This window comes from Chrysemys picta, chromosome 1 (assembly GCF_011386835.1).
Source record: "Chrysemys picta bellii isolate R12L10 chromosome 1, ASM1138683v2, whole genome shotgun sequence".
NCBI lineage: Eukaryota > Metazoa > Chordata > Testudines > Emydidae > Chrysemys > Chrysemys picta.
The window spans coordinates 291,358,203-291,370,523 of NC_088791.1; positions in this window are offsets into that span (position 1 = coordinate 291,358,203).

Sequence of the window (12,321 nt, forward strand, 5' to 3'; positions counted from 1 at the left end):
TTCATGCTTCTATAGCATTCGCCATCCAGCCCCAGGTTACATGGCATGTCCGTGGCAGAGCAGGGCATAGACCCGATCTATTGAGCCATGCTGTCTCCCCTTTTGATTTCCCATGGCTCCACTCTATGGTGAAGATTCCCTTTCAAAAGGAGTTGCTGGGGCAATTAGCAACCAGGGAAGCCCTGACAATGCAGCTGCAATGGACGCCCTCCTGCAGTTGTCCCTGGGATCCATGGGCAATCCCAAGAGATCCAGGAGTTTGGAGGCCAGCCCCATGGCCAGTCCCACCAAGTGAGACCCTAATGCTCCTCCTTCTACCCTCATCCACCTGAAAGGGCAATTCAGGAGAAACCCCTATGGGAAGAACCTTCCTACCCACCCCCTTCCTGTTGTCAGACCTTGAGGTTTCTGGGAGGATTTCAATGCAAAGAAGCTGGTAACTGGGAAAATATGTTGTAAAATCAATATTTGTAAAACACTGTTAGTAAATGAAGCCCTGCACAGCCATAGCCCCCTTTACCTATGGGACATGAGCACTCTGTAGACACAAATCCTCTTGATCCCCTGTGACTATTCTAATCATCCCCATTTCACCTATGGGGAAAGAGAGAGAATGAGATTAATGCATCTTGCCCGGGACTGTTCGGGAAATCTGGGACAGAGCTGGGAAAAGACCTTACATCTCCTAGCTACCAGCCCCACGCTTTGACACTAAGACCATCCAGCAAATGGCAAATTTTAACTGAGCTGTGACTGAGGATCACTTTGGGCTGCCTTGGGCGGCCCCCTGGCTTGACTGCTATAAAGCTGAGCTCAGCTTTGCCTCAGGGCCAGTTTGAGTCTTCCGGTGTTTGAATATTTTAGAGAGTGGGTGAAGGTGTTTGGTTTGTTTGTTAAGGGAAGCTGCTGTCACTCTTTTAACTGGGTTTAAGAGCAGATCAAGGAGATTTCTGAGCTGTGGTTGGGCAGCAACACAAGGGAGCCCAGCACAGAGGTTCAGTCATCACTGACGGAAGAGGGGAGAACAGGGGCTGCAGGTTTGTATAATTTTTGGTGGTGCCCAGAACAGGTCCAAATCCCCCCCGACACACACACACACACACGCATCTGCCTAAGGCTCTGGGAGGGAGTTTGGGTGCAGGAGGGGGTTTGGGGTGCGGGCTCTGGGCTGGGGCAGGAGGTTGGGGTGTGGGAGAGGTTAGGGGTTGGGCTCTGGGATGGAGTTTGGGAGTGGGATGCAGGCTCTAGGCTGGGGCAGGAGGTTGGGGTGCAGGAGGAGGTGCAGGGGGTGGGCTCTATGAGGGAGTTTGGGTGCGGGCTCTAGGCTGGAGCAGGGGGTTGGAATGCGGGAGAGGGTGAGGAGTGTGGCACTTACCTCAGGTGGCTCCCGAATGTGACCCTTACACCCCTCTGGCAGCGGCTCCTAGGCGGGGGAGTCAGGGGGTCTCCGCGTGCCACTGCCCACAGGCACCGCCCCCGCAGCTCCCATTGGCCACAGTTCCCGGCCAATGGGAGCTGCGGCGTCAGCTCGGGGCGGGGACAGCATGCGGAGACGCACACCCTCCAGGGCCGTAGGGTCATTCCAAAGCCACTTCCAGGAGTGGCGTGGAGCAAGGCCCGGCAGGAAGACGCCTTAGCCACGCTGCGCTGCCGGTGGTGTCGGTGGTGGGCGGGGGCCCCCAGGCCCTTTTAAATCACCCGGGGGCAGCAGGCGGGACCGGGAGATGCTCCAGGGGTGGCGCACAGGCAGGGCCAGCTCTAACTTTTTTGCCGCCCCAAGCAAAAAAAAAAGAGCGCCGCCCTCCATAGTGCTGCCATAACGCACACCCTCAGCACCGCGGCGCCGAACCCCCCCGCTGAACTCCCCCAGCCCACCGGCGGAGAGCCGTGCCGCCGAACCCCCCAGCCGCCTCGCGGAGTGCCGCCAAACACACCCCCCCCCCCGCGTAGCGCCGCGCCGCCAAACCCCCCCCCCGCCGAGCCCCGCAGCCCCTCGCGGAGTGCCACGCAGCCGAACACCCGGCACCCCGCCGGGCGCCGCCGAACCCCCCCCGCTGAGCGCCGCCAAACACCCCCACCGCTGAGCTGCGCTGCCAAACCCGCCCGCCAAGCACCGCGCTGCCGAACCCCTCCGCCGCCACACACACCTCCCGCCAAGTGCCATGCCGCCAAACACCCCCACCACCGAGCCCCGCTGTCGAATCAGCCTGCCGAGCACCGCGCTGCCGAAGTCCCCCGCCACCACACACACCTCCCGCTGAGCGCCGCGCCGCCAAACACCCCCACCGCCGAGCTGCGCTGCTGAACACACACACACACATGGCGCGCCCCGCCACGCCACCACACACACCCCCGCAGAGCGCTGCTGCCGAATCCCGCCCCCAGCGCCCCCAGCCGCCAAAACAAAATCAACCCACCCCACCCCTAGCGCTGCCCGACCGAATCCAAAAAAAAAAAAAAAACCCTGAGCGCCCCCCCCCCCCCGCGACCCCCAAGATTGGCCGCCCCTTACCAGGAGCCGCCCCAAGCATGTGCTTGGTCGGCTGGTGCCTGGAGCCAGCCCTGCACGCAGGGCCAGAAGGAGGGGCCGGGGGAGAGACCCATCCCTGAACATTGGTGGAGCCGGGCCCCCCGGGCCCTGAATATTCCTGGAACATGGGCACCACAGGCCCATAAAGAGAGGGAAAGGAGGTCGCTGGAGAAGAGTATACACAGTTAATACAGGCAACCTTATTTCTGGCCTTTCCTACATTTTGAGTGCTTGACTTTTCCACCTTAATAATGTCCCTTTAATTTATTTTTGTCTGTACTTTCCTAGGTTTTTATAAAGGAAACTGAAAAAACAGAAATTCCATCATGTAGCATCATATTGACACCTACATGGTTCATCAGCAGGGCTGGAACCTTTAGATTCACCACACAAACTTCTGCCACTTGAGTTGATGGAGTAACTGATAGCAGTAGTGGGTTGTCATCATCCTCTATGTGGACTAGCATTAGAAGGGGCTGGGCTATTTTGCTAGTGGGTTTCACAAATATTTGCTGACAGCAGAGGAATGATGAAAGTAGGTTCTATTCTAGGCTCTGGAGGAAAGTGTGCTCTAGTGGTAACAGACTCTTCTGTCCATTCCCCCAAGCATGATCCATTCTGGCCTGTCCCCCGCAACCTCTCCCTGCCCCAGTCCTCTCTACTTCCCACCCCAGATTCTTCATAGCCCCCTCCATTTCCATCCCCACCTCCTAGTCCCAGTCTCCTTGCCCAGCCAGTCCCAGTCTCTCTCCCAGTCCCAGTTTCCCTCTTCCCCCACCACCAGCTTCTAGTCCCAATTTCCACCCTCCCTCCCATGCTCCATGTCCCATTCTATTCTTCCCACCACCTTTGCAGGTCCCTTCTGCATTCGAATCAGACAATTTAGTTTTCACACTGCCTGGGCCCAGCATGGAGGGTCACTGACAGCACAGGAGAGACGAACTCCTTGCTCTCAGTTCAGATGCCTGAACCGAACAAGGAGTGCAGCAGCCCAGAGCCACAATTGCAGGGAAAGTCCTGCTCAACCCTGGGCTGGAAGCATGCCAAGTGCATACAGAATCTTCTAGAAATTTAGCTGTTAAAATCTGTCTCTACTGAGCATGTACAAACTGTGCTTTTTCAAAGGCCTCTAACTTGGCCAAGTTTAGATGGATTTTCATAGTGATGGCAGAAGGCATATCCCTGATCCAAAGGCCAGCCCCTCCCTGGCAAATTTAAAAACCCTGCTCCACAGCATAGAGGTTCTCGGGCTTTTCAAAGAAAAGGTCACCAGAGTTTTTTAACCTGGGCAAAACAATGTCTTTTTCCCTAGCCTTGTTCTTGGAAATGGCTGAACTGTTTTGGATAGAATTTTCTAAAACTTCAGCTTGAGGCAGACACCCAGCACAGCCAATTTCAGCCCAAACAGTTACAGTTTGTCAAAGTTATAAGCTAGTGCAAACAAGGTCTTATAATGGGAAGTGTCTGGCAATCTTAATAATTGGCGGTGCCAGGAAAAAAACTATATAATGGATCAGCTATCCTAGCTGATGTCTCTGCAAATGTCGGTGTTTAGGGAAACTCTTCAAATCCTTATATATTTTTTTGGTTTTAACTTGTGTGTGTTTTCACCCATAAATCACCTTTCTCTTAAGAGCCAGGTTGGACAGCACCATTCTCCACCCCTCAACCCACAGCATCTTTATCATCACACTAGCTTTTCAGATCAGCTTACTGCAGACAAGTATTTGTTTAGACAGAAACAAGTATTCAGTACTTAGTACAGAAGCAGACATGATAGTCACTTGAGCCATCAGCCCTCATTTTCTTGGCTAATACAGATATTATGCCAGTCTTTCCTCTAAAAGCCAATGTGTTTTTTGAAGGGGCCTCCCTCTAAGCCTCAGGGTTTTCTGCTAAGTCACTCCACGCATTTATTACTGCATATAAAATGTTACAATATTTTTCTCAAAGGGTGGACATTGTGTCTAAATGGTTTTTCCAGTGATCTGGAAAGCTTTACATTTGCCATCCAGTGAATGTAAACGTACAAGACTTCACTTTCCCTGCTTACATTTACATAGGCCTCAAAGAAGACAGAAACACAGATTGGGAGCCAAATTGGCCACAGCTTTTAGAAGCGTTTAGAATAAATAAATGAGCCAATTGACCAAACCTAAAATCCAACAGGCAATTCCTGCCAAACTTGATGGGCCACATCATCATAAAACCTGTGCATGGTTTCACGCCCATATCTATGCCACAGCACAGCCCCACTGGTGTGATCTCTTGTGTACTTGAAAAGTAAACAGGTGCCACAGGTGTCCCACTTTGGAGCTGATTGACTATAGCCTAAAAATGGCCTAACATACTACGCTGGGCCTTTGTACAGATGTGCCCCACAATCACTGTTCATTTTACATAACACTTGTGGCTCTGTATTTGGTAATGATACAATCTATTCTCATGCTTCAGGGCTTCATCCAGTTGCCTACGGGTGTCAGGAAGGAACTGCTTCACCGAATGCATAATCATAATCTGGGAGGAGTTTTTTGCCTTCCTCTGAAGCATCAGAGATTTGCCACAATTGGAGACAGAATACCAGGATAAGAACTGCTATAATTGGCCAGACCAATGATCCACCTTGTCCAGTACCCTGTCTTCTAACAGCCAGATGCTTCAGAGGGAATTAACTGAACAGGGCAATTTCAAGTCATCCATCCCCTGTCATCCAGTCCCAGTTTCAGGCAGTTGGAGATTAAGGGATACCTGGCGCATGAGATTGCATCCCTGATGATCTTGGCTAGTGGCCATTGATGGACCTACCCTCCATGAACTTATCTAATTCTTTTTTTGAACCTAGTTATACTTTTGGCCTTCACAAAATCCACTGGCAACAAGTTCCACCATCAACAATGTTGACGGTGCCTTGTGTGAACCAGTATTTCCTTATGTTTGTTTTAAACCTGCTGCCAAGTTTGGGTGACCCCTAGTTCTTGTGTTATGTGAAAGGGTAAATAGCTCTTGCCTATTCACTTTCTTCACACCATTCACGATTTTATAGCCTTCTAACATATTCCTCCCTCCCTCCCCCCAGTCCTCTCTTTTCTAAGATGAACAGTCCCTGTGTCTGTCCTGGTCTCTGCCTGTAGCACGCAACAGTTTAGTCTGCTTTGGACCAAAATGTTTGATTTAACTGAAGTTGTTGTGGACTCAACATAGGGGTATTTGGAGGAAATTTCATGGCCTGTGTTATGCAGGAGGACAGACTAGACGGTCTAATGGTCCTATCTGGCATTAAACTCTATGAAACGGACAATAGCAAGCTCTTACCCACACTGCTACAGGTTCCAAGTCCCGTCCCTGCACATGCATGGGTTGGAGGGCAGCTTCTTCCCTGGATCCTGCTTTATCTAATAGGGCCATTTGCCACATTATAAACTGAGCACAACTGAAGTCCAAATGTGAAAGATTAGCAATATATATGTGAGTGTTCAGAGTCTCTGGATCACCAAGGATAGACAGAGATAGAGATAGCAATTCACAAGAGGGGTGCCAATTCTTTCCTTGACCCATTAAGGTAATCTGAGCACGTTATGCTAAATTCATGAAACACAGCTTAAAACAAAGGTCTTGGGTGACATTTTCAAAAGTACCTAAATAATTTAGGAATCTATGTCCTACTGACCCCTTAAATCACTTAGGTGTTTTTGAAAATTTTAGCCCTTGCCTACTTGCATGACTATTAAAAGAGTTTTTTTTCTTTTAGCCAAAATTTCCCCTTCTCCCACTACTATGTGCCAGTTGGCTTCCCTACTCTGCCTCCATTTCAGGGAGTTGCATGCAGGTAGGTTATGAAGCACTTTGTGATCACTTGGGAAGAAAGGACACTACATAAGTGTTAAATATAGCACATCAAAATCAAAGAGCAGATGGACAACATATATGGAACCCTTGCACATTAAAGACTGAATTAGTAAGAGCGGTTCTACATGGAAATCCAGCATGTGGATGGAAAAGGGAGGCAGAACCAAGTGTTGAAACAGGAGAGAGGCCTCACTGAACCTGAGGACATTCCTTTCTTACCAGACCCAGGTAGCTCCTAGCCATGCAGGCATTAGACCCTGGGCCCAGCCAATCCAGTTCTGTAGTATAAAGCAGGCCAGAAATTAAACTCTGACAACAATAATAACTGGGGACCTGATCCAGTGAGAAAACTTCAATTGCCATCAGTGGGCTTTGAATCAGCTCTATAATGCTGTAGGCACAGATGCACACTTCATCTGACCTTGAAGCAAGAGGAGGCTGCCGAGAAAGCAGAACTACAGTAGCCAAGAAAAACAGGTTAATGATGTAATTGGAGGGACCAGCTCCTTGCTCCTTCAGGGTCCGAAGCTACAAGCTGTTCCTTGGAAGGGGCATGCTTATGATCAGGCCCTTACTTAGTACTTGAAACAGAAAGACTGTCATCTCCCAGTTTCCCTGATTGCCTGTCTCAGGAAGCCCAGCTTGTGAGGCAGATGTGGCTGCCGCGAGCCATAAGGAACAGGTGCCAAACTCCTTCTGGTGTAAGCTGCAGAAACAGAGTGAGGAGTGAAAGATTATAAAGAGCTAGTAATGCAGGCTTCCCGGCCCTGTGAAGAATCAGGAGACTAGCAACCCCAAACAAACCCATGGATTCCTACTCCTTCGCAGGGAACCAGGGACCTCAGCCAGAATTCATTTGGAAAGTCCCAAGTGGAACTCAGCACTCCTGGTATGTTATGCTTAATGGGGCCCATAGCCAGTTCAATCAAACTACCCTCTACAACAAATCAAAGTGCTCCTGTCACTCCGGGATCTCTGCCAATGCTACTCCCTGTTCTCCAGTCTCCATGAAGAACCCCAACACTTTATGTATTGGAGGTTCTTTGAACCTCCTATTGGAGGTCCTTGAATCCAAACTTTGGGAGTCAATGAGTCCCCCTCCAAGCCCCTGGCCTGCATCAGCCAGTCAATGGATTTTGCCTTCATCCAGCCCTCCTCAGCACTCACCTGCAAGAGTCTGCAATTGCCAGGTTCCAGAAGGCCTGGATGAGCCCGGTTGCTAGTGTGTTTGATCATCTCCCACACAAAGATAGCCAAAAAGACAGTGGGCACTTTGATCCCTGAATACAAGGCCGTAGGAGAAGCCTAGTCATTGTTAAATTGCTGCTGCTGCTCACCCTGGAACATACCTTCCAATAGGTAGCATGAGGAGAACTTGCTACAAGTATCAAGACATCCCACTGCCTGGGAGCAGGAAGATACCCCTACCAGGCAGGAGACAACTGTCAACAAGACCAAATGCTGAGAAAATTGAGCACGGGATCTTCAGGGTTGAGCCACTCAGCCTGTAAATTGTGTTAGACTTCCTTGAGTGCTCAGAACTTCATCAGTCCTGCCCTATAGTGCATGCAGAATCTTCTGTTTAGCCCATAACAGCAAGGCTTGGAGAAGAAAGAAAACACTTGCCCACTCATCAGTAAGGAATAACATACATTCTCTGGCAAGTGCAGCAGCAGCCTGTCTGGTCAGTTCCATTGCTCTCACAGCCTCCTGAGCAGCAATGATATGAGCCAGAGCCAGACTCTTTTCTGACTCTACAGCTGCTTGGGAGGCTGTGTACAGTAGGGACTCAGTCCTTCACAGCTGGAGGCACTCTGCAAGAAGATCATATGAGGGAGGGAAAGAAGAGATGGAGGAAGAGACTCCTCTTCACTAGACGTATTAGACTGAGCACCTGCCTCTGCTGCCCATAGGATTCTATCTTAGGGATTTATACTGGTGCCCCTCACCTAAAATACTGGCAGCAATGGCAGACTCAACTTTAGCAGTGGGGGAAAGTGTGTGAAAGTAGGATAGGCTGAGGGGAGACAGAGGTGGAGTGACATTATGATTAGACTAATCACGATATATTTGTGTGCAGACACTATCATTAGTGTCTGCACTAATGAATAGATTACATCCAACTGTATACAAGCTTAGAAATGAGGGAAGGCTGTAACCACTGAGGACTGGCAGGCAGAGTGGTGCTAGGTGGTACGATAATTAGCAGTACATGAAATGAAATTAAGAAGGGGAAAGTGCGTAGTGAATATCCTGGTGAGATTTACTAGACAGTGGAATAATCTCCCAAGGGGAATGATGGAAGGCCCATTACAATAGGCATTTCAAAGTATACAGGGCAATGCACTAGCACTGCACATTTGCTGGAGGGAACAATCCTGCAGTGGCAGGAGATGCCTAGACCTTTCCTTCTCTTCTTTATATTTCTAAACTCTCCTTCAGAGAGGAGGAGACTGTAGACAAGGCTGCAGAGAGGGAGGAGAGGACACAACGTTATCCCACAAGCCAAGAAACTGGTGGGGGAACTCCAAATATACCAGACATTAACAAACTAGGGTCAGTGCAAAAGATAAAGCACACCCACAAGCAGTCTTCAGGAACATCACTGTAGTGCGATACCCAGTGACTTCCCCTCTGCTCCATTCCCAGCAGACAGGCTGAGAAGTAGTGCAGGAAACTTCACCAGGGAACTCTCCCTGGACCTTGCTGGACCTTCCCCAACAAGCTATTGTATCAGGTCCTAGCTAATATGTTTGGCTACTGGGTGGTAGTTGGCTCATATTTTTTTCCTGCATCAGGGACCAGTGCGAGTGACTGATCCACCTATTGTGTGAGCTCCCCAAAATCCTAGGTAGCAAGACAGAGAAGTTTAGAATAGACTGCTTAAAAAGTACTTATCCCTGATCCAGCCATCTCCAGCAACAAACTTGATGCGACTGGGGCAGGCATCTATCTAAGGTACTCACAGTCTATAATGTATTTAACCTCACAAAACTCCTGTGAGGTAGGGAGGTCTTATTATCCACATTATACAGATGGGAAACTGAGGCAGAGAGACACTAAGGGCATGGCTACACTTGCAGATGTAGAGCGCTGGGAGTTAAACCAGCCTTCGGAGACCGCAGCAGGGAAAATGCTGCCCTGTGTTTACACTGTCAGCTGCAAATGCACTGGCATGGCCACATTAGCAGCTCTTGCAACACCACAAAGAGCAGTGCATTGTGGTAGCTATCCCAGCATGCAAGTGGCTGCAAAGTGCTTTTCAAATGGGGGGGGTGGAGTGTGACAGGGAGTGTGTTGTATGTATGTGGAGGGAGAAACAGTGGGTTTTGGGGGGGCTGAGAGCATGTCAGCACGCTGTCTTGTAAGTTCAGATAGCAGCAGACACCCTCCCCCCGCTTCTCTCTCAAACACACTCACAGCAAGCAGCATTCCACAGTAATGGTTGCTTTGTCCCGGAGCATATAAGCAGCCAGCTGTCAGAAACGGAGCTTTGAAAGGGCATATCCGCATTCCTGCAGCTGATTCCAAAACAATGAGAAGAGTGGCCACTTGACTTCTGGGGATTATGGGACGTTTCAGGAGGTCAATCACAGCGCAGTAATGCAACACCTCGTTCACACTGACACCTGGGCGTTTTAGCAGGGCTGCAGCAAGCTCTATGCTTCTTGTGGAGGTGGAGTATCAGGAGCGCTCCAGCTGCGGGGTCCAGGCGTTCTACATGCCTTGCCAGTGCAGACACATCGGGAGTTAGAGCGCCCTGGGCTGCTTTAATGTGCTCTAACTTGCAAGTGTAGCCAAGCCTTAAGTGACTTGCCCAAGGTCACACAAAAAGTCTGCAGCAGAGCAGGGAATTAGACTTGTGATCCCAGCTAGGCCCCTAATTCTGGACCATCCCTACTCTCTGCTCCTCTGTGGGAAAAAAAGTAGACAGTAAAGAGAGGAGTTGGAGATGATAAAATGGGGCAGAGGAGAGGAGGGGGAATAGTGAGCAAGGCACAGGAGAGGGCTAGAGATGAGAAAGAAAAACAGAGAAATGATTGCCTCCCTGCCGGGGGGGAGGGATAAAGTGTGGGAAAGGAGAAGGACAGTCATCAGGGAGAGTGAGTGGCAAGATTTAAGAGGAGATTTTATGGGTAGGGGGCCAGGGATAGAGTGTGCTCACTTTTGGTTTGTGCCTGGGATCCAGTCAAATCTCATTAGCACTAGGCACCGCCCTGGGGAGGCAAGATGAACTGGGAAACTGAGAACCTCATCAGATCCCAGGTCTGCTAGCAGCTCTGACTCATGTCTAGGGCCCACCTTTGGAATGTCCTCACTCTGGACCTGATGGAGTGATCCCTTAGGGCATGATGCTTGTACTTTGCTTAGCATTTCATTAACTGTAATGTGGTTTTGTTCTCCTTTTGTTTTCTCCTCTTGAATCACAGCCCCAGCTGCCACTCCAATAGGGCTAGAAATTAATCCAATAAAAATCTTTCCTTGTGGAATCAAAACTGCGTGCTGACGTTTATGTGATTGATTTATTCCAGACTATAAACTCATTTTGCACAGTCTACATTTCATGTAGCAAATAATAACAGCCCAATAATCAGGGTGATTTATAACCCTGATCCAAAATTGCAATTCACGTGAACGTCTGCCGTCTATAGAGTACATGGCCAAAGGCAGAAGCACAACACTGTACACAATCCTCCAGTGCAAACACTGATAGAACAACGAAAACGTTCCTCCTATTAGTTCCAGTCTTTGTTTTCATCGGGTTTTGATCAGCCTACTCTTGTGGGGTTTGACAGGTTAACCCCACACATCCTCGGCTGTGATCGAAATGATTAAACAGGGCGATTGTTTAGTCCGCAAAGCGTAAGGAATTCTTTTGTTTTTGGAGATCACTAAAGGCAGATCAGAACCCTCCATGAAGCTGCCGAGGAAAGAGGGACCCGGGGAGATGAAAGCAGCATTTCAATAGAAGGAGAGGTCATTCCATTCCTCCCCAGACTACGGAATCCGGGTTGGGATTGCTTTCTGAACTCTGTGTTGGGAGATGTGTGCGCAGCTCGGTGAATATATAAAGCAATATGTTCCTGTGTTCCATACCCACGCCTTTCCAGGGCCCCCCAGAGGATTCAGGGGACCTGGGACAAAAGCAATTTCGGGGGGGGGGGGGGGGGCTTCCATGAAAAAGTTGCAATACTATAGAATACTATATTCTCGTGGGGGCCCCTGCGGCACCCAGGGCCTGGGGCAAATTGCCCCACTTGTCGCCCCTCCCCCAGCAGCCCTGCGCCTTTCAGACAGCTCAGTTGAAGTCAGATGGTTCTGCTCTGAGCCCCCTTCTAAAGAAATTAGACCAATTATTTCAGGGCATGGCAGCAATGCATTGTTTACGTGTTGCCTGCAGTTAGGGAAAGACTCCGTGGTCTAAACCCCACACGGAGTCCCAATCTGCCTTCACATTGGCTGCACGGTGTTCCCAGTGAAGCTCAATGGCGCACGGATCACAATATTCCCTCCTGACAAACTAGCCCATTTCCCCTCCATCGGGATCATCATAGGGTTGAAAAGGTGTGGGGTGAATCCACTCAGTGAGCCCTATGGAAAATGAGATTTACAACCTGGAAACTGTAGCAATTGTGGGGGCCGGAGTCCAATGGAGATTTACCTTCTTTCCAAGCGCACCTTCCTGCGGTGGAAACTAAGATGGTACACGCAGGATTCTCACGGGAGTTTCTTTCCGAGATCCGAAACTATCCTAAGCAGTCGGCAACCTGCCCCCACGTGGATGCCCTGGCCCCCCTGTGGGGTGGGGGGGCATGTCCCTGAGTTTCTAGTGCTCTGTGAGCCGAGCCGCCAGCAGAAAGTCCGCGCATGCTCTAGGAACACTGACCAGTGTGTCTTTCACTTGGAGGTTTATGTCACCGATAAACCAGGTAGCGTGAGCTTGT